Below are 9,844 nucleotides of genomic sequence, written 5' to 3' on the forward strand. Positions count from 1 at the left end.
TTCTGAAAGATCTTGGTGCTAAAGGTGCCCTCAGTAACTCTGTCTCTTCCCTAGAGCTCTACTTGTATGTTGAGTCTCAAAAATGGTGGGAACAGAGAATCTTTCTGCCTCAGTATGACCTATCTGCTAAGATCCTGTTAGAATTATTTCAGAAGAGCTGTCAGAAGTGGTATTCCCTTCCCTCTTAAACATTGCCAATCACATGTAAATTTTGGGTTAGAAAACTACCAGGACTGTGATGACAGTGACGGTTGTTATTAAGCCTCAGAAGCTAAAGCTTAAGAAAACTATTCATAACGATTTACCTATTTATCTTCTCAGACTCCAAAATATGGAGCAACTTCAGAAAAACAATCATATTTTAAATATACTCCTTAACTTTTTCTGAAATGTTTTTGCATGTAATCATTTTYTTACTCCCCTAGCAATTCAGAATGAAAATGTACTGACAGTCCTGAAAAGTCTGCACTGCCACTGTATATGCTGTGTGCTTAAACAGGACCTTTAATCCTGCAGAGGGACCTGCCCAGTTTTTATCACGAAGACTAAAACTGCATGAAAATGATAAAAAGCAGAAAAACTGCATATATTTAAAAATGAAAGTGGAAACTTGTTAGTACATTAGTCAAAAAAATGAAACTACCAAAAAAAAAAAAAAAAAAAAAAAAAAAAAAAAAAAAAAAAAAAAAAAAAAAAGATGTCTGGCATTTAGTTCGTCAGGGACCCCTTGATTGTGTATGTAGCTGTAGATTCCTGTGACTCAAATTGTTATTGTTACTTTGCTGCCCATATTATTTTAATACTCACACATAAGTACTCATATATAAGAAGCATCTTGTACCTACAGAGTAGACCCATCTGTTCTCCAGATAATTTACATCGGAGGCAAATTAGTTTCTGTGGAATTGATGTAGCCCAAATCTAACCTTACATAAAGCTAGCTACTTCTCTTTCCATTTCTTTTTAAAGTTTAGTTTCTCCCCTTTTAGTTTATGCATATTCAAAAGATCAATCCAGTTTCAGCATATTTTTTATTTTAAATATAGCTCTGTCAACTTGTAAAATAAAAAGGCACATCTAAGCTGTGCATTTTGAAATTAAAATTAAGTGTCTCTTCCATTTTACAGTTAGATCTAACTGATCTCATTATGCTGGGATTTATCTCAAAGGCATTTTACCAGACTTCACTAAGCCATTAGCCATCCTAGAAATTTGAATCCTTGCTAGACATAGAATTACAGCTTAAGATAAACTGATTATCCTCATAATATGTCTCCTGCTTAACAGAATAGCTGTGTCTCATATGCAAATGCAATCTGAAATTTACCATCTAGCACAGGTCATTAGATGATTAAATCAAGAAATGTTATTCAGCTAAAAATGCAATAAAATAAAGCAAATATTGGTGTACTAACAGTTTAAACTGAATATTTAAACATACAAATTTTTTAGTAAACTCCTGTAAAGAACTATTTTGGTTTTAATAATTTTTTTAATAAGATTATTTAGAAATACACTATTATATAACAAATACTCAGAATATCCATCTGGCTTAGGTAAACAGCATTATCTGCAGCATTCGGATGGAGAAAATGAGATCCCTTTCCGCAGATCTTATGCATCCACTGTTAAGCAACAATGCAATAGAAGGGCTGGGGTTAGCAGAGGGGAGCTCTGTCTGAACACCATCCTGGAAATGTATCCTACATGCATCAGCATGGTACTTAAACACTTGCATGCCAAGTTCATCATGCCATGTAGCCTTATGAAGCAGGTTGATGGTGTGAGGTTTTCAGCTTGACAGTTTGGTTCCTTTAAATCCAGACTCCAGATTTCACCCCAAGTAAGAAGTGCTTTGAATTTTACATTAAGTAGCTATTTTGGATTAGCATCTCTGGTAAACAGAGYTCTGGAAAAGAACCAAATGGCACTTTCAATTTTTAAGCGGATGTTGCCATTCAAACTGGTCAGAAACTATACCAAAAGCAGCAGGAAAACACAGTCTGATTTAATATTTCATTTTATTTTCTGAGGAAATGAGGTTTCTGTGCTCACACTACCCCTCCTAATCTATTTTCACACTACTGTACAATAAGAACAGAACTGGACACAGTTCTCAAAGATACTTCCATTCCTATGCTTCATGAAAATAAGTGGCCAGCAAAGTGGAGACCTCCTATAAATCCCTCAGTTGAGGAAGAGGCTGTGGTATAAGTTCACACACATTTTTAGAATCCACTTTGGGGAGAAACTGTATAAATACCCAATATGAAAAAAAAAAGATTCAGTTGGTTCCAGCATCCACAGATCTATCAGGTTGCTTATAGAATAATATTTCCACTTTATAAAAAATTCCACTTAGTAGCAGTGAAAGGAACATAAATCAGAAAACTGATATACACACCGGATGCAGATGTAGCCTGGTGTAAACATGGGGGTTGAACACAATACTTAGAAACCAGAACTGCTCTGAACTAGAGTGACAGTCTTGATAAAGCAAAGCACGATCACATCACAATGATTTTTAATTATATAACTAGATAAAATATTTCTTAAGAAATAAAGTTAACATCAGCAAGCCACACTACCATGAYTGGGTTACTTTAAACATAGCCTGGGAGAGCTGTCTTGAATTAAAAGTTCGATACAACCCCCAAAACAGGCCACAGCAGCTGAGTATCAGAACTGCACTGCTCAGGAGAAAGACCTTCAAAAGTGCTGAAAACAGCACACAGCAAAAGCATTAACAATTGAAATTGCCTTCAGCTAAACTACTGTTTAGTGCTGTGTTTGCTTTTTGTAGAGTCATCATGTTCACTGTTTATTTACAATCCACTATACTTTTAAAGCGATGATACAGTATTGAACTTAATGAGTATGCCAAAATACTGCTGCCAGGGATTGCCTTTAGCTTAGCCAAGCAAGCAAAATTCAAAAGAGCCTAAAAACATAGGCTGAAGAAATGATACTTTCTTGCAGAGTTTTTTTTGTTTGTTTGTTTTTTTGTTTTTTTTTTTTGCAAATAGTTTTATTTTGTAGTACGTAATATACGTAGCACATTATCTTTGTAGTATGTAAATCAAACTTTATGGACATTATGTTGTACAACTTTTATGCCAGCTGGTCACTAGCATCTAGTTGGTTATTTTATCATTATTATCTATAGGTTATCCTCCAGCTAATTAAACTGCAGATAGCTTTTCTTTCCCAARGTTCATCACTGGGCAGTAACTGCATGGGCCTGTAGGCCATGGACATTGGTCTTTTGTACTCTTGAGCTGTAAGGAAGTCTGTCTAAATTAAACACAGARACTATTGCCTGAATTTATAACAATATTTTGGTTGCTCATTAACAGAGCACTCTTTTGAAGCTACTGATTAAAGACTTTCTTCAGAGAATATTCAAGTGTTCTGTCTGCACGCACGTTCTTTTTCTCATAGGTATTTACAAGCTGAAATGAGAGAGAGACCTCTCCCTTTAAGTACCAAAGAACTTCCTACCTGAATTCTGAAAATGTACCAGAATGATAAACGGAAGGCGTTTGGATAATTCATAACAACACACTTTTTCATGAAGAAAGAGCTAAATGAAAGATTCAGTCTGATGCAATAGTTGAATGGGAAATTCCTATGGGAAAGTTCCTCTGAATTAGCAAAACAGGTTTCTCCCTGGCTTTTAGCAGGCTCACTACAAAACAAGGATGCTAGAAATCAGTCCTTTTTATTGTTTTCGGCAAACTGAAGTTACGACAGTTTCTGAAAATAGTAGCACCTGATCAAGGAGCTAAGAGAGCCCCATCACACGATCCTGTAATTCGTGGTTCTTTCTTTGTTCAGACGCTGTTCAGGTAACAATGCTGTGAGCATCTTTTCCTAAGAATCTGTTGAAGGAAAACAGATTTTCACCCCCACAACAATGCTGTTAATGCTACTCTTCACAACGGGCAGTATACTAAATGTATAGTTACCCGCTATTCTCTCTCCAATGAATGCAGAGGAGCASGTCCAGACTGAAGATACCTAGCTTTCAGGCAGCTGCCTTCAGGCAAAACAAATCTTATCCTGAGCTTCAAGCTAGTAGCTCTCCCAAGCTTGCCYTACCTAAAAATTGGATCCATATATTTTATTCAACTGTTAGAGGCTGTTATTACAGACTATAAATGGAATTACTGAGGGGCACAACAAGTTCAGCTTASATTCTGTAAGGGCCTCGAGCATTTTAGTGTAACAACCTGTAAATTCTGCAGCATCTTTACTTAAATTTAAATATYGAGTTCTTGTCATTAATTAAATATAAATAAAATGATCACAAGTATTCATTGTTATTTATATTACATTTATTTTTTAATGCTTACACATAGGGTTGAAGAGAGTGCAGCATCTGTATTTTGCATTGATTTTTGTGAAACAAATAACCATGCTGTAGAAGTTATCAAGGGAAAAGCTCTGGCTGTTGACAGATAGCTGGCAAAGAGGAAGCTGGGGCTTTTATAACCTGAGAAGGCAGCAGAAGGAGTTTGGGAATGTAGGTTGACATTGGTTGGATATTCCTGCTCAAATACTCAGGCAGCTAAATTGCTAATGTTGATATTTAAACTTTTATATTTCAAGTTAACAGTCTGACTGCACCAAGTTTAGTGGTGCATATCTCTGAAGTTCTTTTTCCAGACTTATTTCAGATTTACTGGCCTTTTTCATAGCTCTCTGAAAAAACAATTTGCAGAGCTTCTGTAAATCACTGTGCTCCGTGTCCCAGACAGATAGATGCCTTTCTTGAATCCTTTTATAGCTCAAGTATACCGAGTGCCCGGCCTACCACTTTTTGTGGGAGACAGCTGCCAACTGGTCATCTTCTTCCTCCCCCCCAACTTTTCTAAATTTTTCTACTAACTTCCAGGTGTTTGGCAGCTGGCGCAGAGCAGCAACTCCAAGCAGGCTGCCAAACATCCACAAATCCCAGACACCGTGCACGCACAGGTCAGTTCTATTTTATGCCCACTCTGATCTTTTAAAATACCTTCAATCTCCTTCACAAAAGCTATGCAACTTGAACACCATATGCTCAGAAAATCTGGTGTGAAATGCAAAAATTGCAGTGCATACGCACTATTGACCTGATCTATAGGCAAGCAATGAGTTTGAAATGGCCAGAACTCATCAGAACCAATGCAAATGCATACAGATCCAATATGCCTTAAATATGTTTCTTCCTGCTGCCTTTGGAAATTCAGATTCTACCTGGTAGGTATGATACCCTGTGCACAAATAAGGGATGAATGGGTACAGTCAGTGCCTGTTATTTGTTTACGATACCCTTAAGCAACACAACAATAATGTCCTTATTCTAGGCATGTATTCCTTTCTTTGAAAATCTTAACTAAATCTATATGGAAGAACTGGGTTAATATGACTGACCTAAGAGTCATTTTCAAACATCACACGGCTGTCATAACTGATAAGCCATAGTATGTCAAACAAAAGAAGAAGGATTGGAATAGGAATCCAAATCGTGTCTAAGTAGATTGAACAGAATTAGGGAATGGGCTGTTACTCTCCGGCTGGTTTCAGTATTTGTGTTGATACAGCAGTTAAACTATTTTAAGCATTAGCCAATCTCATATGTTTGTGACTATGGCTATCAATCATCATGCTAGTCTGTTAATCTTGGCAGATCTACTGTCTGTATTATGTAATGTATTTATTTTATTCTGAAACATTTTTTCCCCAATCAAGTATAAAAAATGAAACCAGTATACTTTAGAACTTACTGCCATCTGCCCAATGTACAAATCTCACAGCTATTCCTTTTGACTTTCCCACATTTTTCTCCCCCCCTAGAAAACTATTCTTTTTTATTATTCTTTCACAACTTTCATGGCCTCTGGATGAATGAAGGAAAGAGTATATGACATTTACATCCAATTTTTCTATCATCCAGATAAGGTCCTGATACATTTCTGAAAATGGTATGTACTGTCTCTCTTTTCCTACACAAAATCTAACTCAAATGATGTATATTTGAATAAGGAAAACCCATCTACACAGGTTGCCATGAAGTGCCAGGGACTATATGGGTAGTTAAGAAACCTTACCTAAACTTAGATGTAAAGATTCTAAAGGCATCAAAGCTCAGTGCAGTCAATGAGAAGCTCTGATTCACACACCGGCCCCTTTAAACAGTCAGCTGACTTGCACAGGATGGTGGCTGACAGTTGCAATGGAACAGTTTTCCCAGTCCCCAAGTTACTGATTTTTTTAACTAAACCCCAAGGTAATGTAAATTTGATTATAACTCTTTTTATAAGTGCAGCTGCCTTTTAGGTTATTTAGAATACTTTAGTCTTGGCTAGTGCTACCACATCCTTGTTTTACTCCCGCTAGAGAAMACTACCAGTGTCTGCAACCACTGCAGACTTCTTGCATTGCAAACTTCTAGGGATTTTACCCATTTTAAAGACAGAAAATACAATTCTGATCATCTGATCTGACATCATAGTGGTTGCAGATTTACATCCAGTATATTCTACCTCAAGCTCCTAATTACTCTAAGTTAGAGCAAATATGCGAGGTAGACATTTTGATGTAGTAAAAGTGTTGGGTTTGGATTCATTTCACCTATCTTTGGTTAGGTGATAGGAGCTTTGTGTAATATCTCTTCCATAGTAATTATAGAGGGAGGGATTTCTCCATTTACCTCATTTACATTTGCATTATACAAAACAAAAGATCTCATTCTGGAAGAAACTGCATTTTGATCCCCTCACCCTACTATAAAATCAAGAGACTGAATTTATCAAAGAGAATAAACTATTGTCCTACAAAAAGGAAAGGCCAGCTGGCATAGCATCGACTTCAACAACAGATTGTCTTTGAGACTCACTTGCTTTTTATTTAAGCTTTACTTGGAAAGAGACAGGAGCATTCTGCGTTGTCTTTTAAGTGGATGTTTCAGCATTGCAAGACAGAGTATGTCYCTTCTTTTGATATAGGAAGTATCATGGAAAAACCACAGTGATTCATGTATAAGACTGTGATAGGCTTTTCACTGTGAACTAGCTCAGATTCTCTTTATCTTTTCTCATTTTCTGCTGTAAATCCGCAAAATGCCAGTCTTTATCTCCACCACCACTATTCCTGCCAGGTCTCATTTTCACTTTGGCTTAAGCTCTCATCTATGWTCACCTCTCCTATTACTACAGTTTGCCTTTTTTTTTTTTTAACTTCCTTAGTCTCATTTCTGTAAATGCTTGTTTGTTGCGCAATGCTTTGATTTGTCTGTTAGAGAAGAACAGAGCAAGACTTCCAGATAGAAAAGGAAAAGAACAGATAAAGACAGCTTAGATAAATTAAATGTTGTAACTTGTGTCAGCCTGATATAACTCACTTAAACATTCATTATTTAGAGAATGAATGAAGCAATTACTTCTGAGAAGTAGTAGAGGAAGGTTAAGGTAAGTAAGAAGGAAATGGGAAAACATAAAAATGGGGGAAAGGAGGATCCTAAAATTCACAATACATTTGTAAGAAATCCCTTCCCCCAAATAATACAAACAATAATTATCTATACAACAGCAAAGAGGAGGTTATCAAGAAGATGGAGCCAGGCTCTTCACAATGGTGAGTTGTTGGAGGGTGAAAGACAGTGGGCAGAAACTGAAACAGCAGAGGTTCAGACTGGGTATAAGAACAAACTTTTTCACCATGAGGCAGTYGAGCAGTGGAACTGGTTGCCCAGAGAAGTTGTGCAGCCTCTGTCTTTGGAATTTTTCAAAATCTGACTGGAAAAAAGTCCTGAGTAACCTGGGGTGAACACACAGCTGACCCTGCTTTGAGCAGGCAGTTGGACTAGAAATGTCCTGAGATTCCTTCCAACCTGAATTATCTTATGACTCGATGGTGATAAGTAACAGCTAATATGGTTTTATGAAAAACTAGCCTTGTAAAAACAACCTTCTGGAATTGGGAAACAGGCCTTGCAGATAAGGGAGAAGCAATAGCTTTTTTATAGATTGACTTTGGTAAGGCTCTTGACCTGATCTTGCAGGAAGCACTCACAGCTAGCTAGGGAAATAAGCTGGCTCATTTTGGGGATCAGATTCAATCTTCCACAAATTCCACCAGCTCATGACCGTTCTCTGTTACAGCCTCCAAAGGGCCACACAGAAGTGAGCCAGGAGTGGTCATGGCACGCATGAACTGCTCTTGTTCTGCTCCAGGACACCTTCCTTCATGAGGGGCACACGGCCTTTAATCGGGAAACCGCACAGCCGATTTGCCCAAAGGTCATAAAGCAATGGGCTATGCCCATAGAGTCAGGTCACAGCATAAGCGTGTGCCTAGTCATTTTTGGAGAGTAGCTGCATTTTAGCCGTATAACAAGGGTACGTAYGACAGAGGCAAGAGAATATTGAGCTCAGGCCAATTATATGGCAGAGAGAAGCTAAGGCATGGCAAAGAGTCTCAGTTCACTCAAAGACRGTCTCTGCATTCTTTCCTGAAAATGCTGGGTGCTACTGATCCAGCCAAAACTATTGTAAAGTCGTTATAAACCTGGATGGTAAAYCCTACTTAAAAAGTAATTATATAACATCCTCTGTCAACTATTAGGATATGTTGAATGGGGTTTTGCAAAAGTCTGTCCTGCACCTGGCACTGTTCAGTTTTTAATGTACGGCTTGGATTATGGAAGAGAAAGGACACTTATTAAATTTGTACCCTTGAAAAAGCAGATATTGCAAGGTCTATAAAGAATAAGACTAGATTTAAAAAAATGTAACAAATAGGAGAAATAGTCTGAAAATGGATGTTGTTCAAGAAGAAAGGATCTAAGCTTTATTTTTAATAATAATCAACAGCACAGAAAGAAGATGGAGTGTTACTGGGTAAATAGCAGGCTCTTAGAAAATCACCCAGGGTAGGAACAAATCATAAACTGAATGAGCCAAAGTTGTTGTACTGTTGTAAAATAAACAAACATTACACTGGGATGTATAAAAGTCACATGAAGTAATGTTTTGTTCTAATCAGCACTGATAAGATATGAGCTGGACTACAACATCTATTTTTGGGCACCTCACTTGAAGAAAGACCAATAAAAAAAATCACAAGAGACCCATGCAACATTCAGGGATTTAGAAAAGATGACCCATGAGGAGAGACTGAAAGAATTCATTTGTTTACACTAGAGATGAGAGGATTGAGGRAAGATATGATAGCAGTTCTCAAACAGATAAAAATAACTGCGAAGAAGAAGGTATGAACTGTTCTTCATGTCTACTGATAGGGCAAGAAGTAACAGTCTTAAACTGCAAGGTTAGGTATTACAAAAGGCTTTTGAACTGTAAGGAGAGCAGCTCATTGTGGGGAGGTCTGAAGAATCTTCCTCACTGCAGAATTTTAAGGTCGGGTTAAACAATTATCTGTCAGGAGCTATTTAGATAGAGTTGATCCTGCTGGGGAGGAAGGGGATGAACTAGAAAACCTCTTCAGATTTTTTTTTTTTAACTGTGCGTCTAGAGATGCAACTCCATTATCCTAACTGGCATGAAAGTGGAAAAATGCCACTGTTACTTCTCCAAGTTTCTTAAACTGTACCAGGTATATTTTTCTGTGATTGTTAAGTCTCAGTCTTGTTTTAGCTAGGACCACCTTCCACATAAGAAAAGTGAAACRTAGATGAAACTGGAAAATTATTTTTATACAGGTTGTTTTATTTTGTGTTTTGTAACCTGTCGCCTGTTTAACTTGCATGACAAGAGCAGCAAGGATGAAAAAAAATATATTTGTTTTGTAACTACTCATTCAGCTGAAATGACAGGAATAGCCCGCATAAGAAACTCTTTAT

This window comes from Rhea americana, unplaced genomic scaffold (assembly GCF_003343005.1).
Source record: "Rhea americana isolate MKP2758 unplaced genomic scaffold, rheAme1 scaffold_1, whole genome shotgun sequence".
Taxonomy (NCBI): domain Eukaryota; kingdom Metazoa; phylum Chordata; class Aves; order Rheiformes; family Rheidae; genus Rhea; species Rhea americana.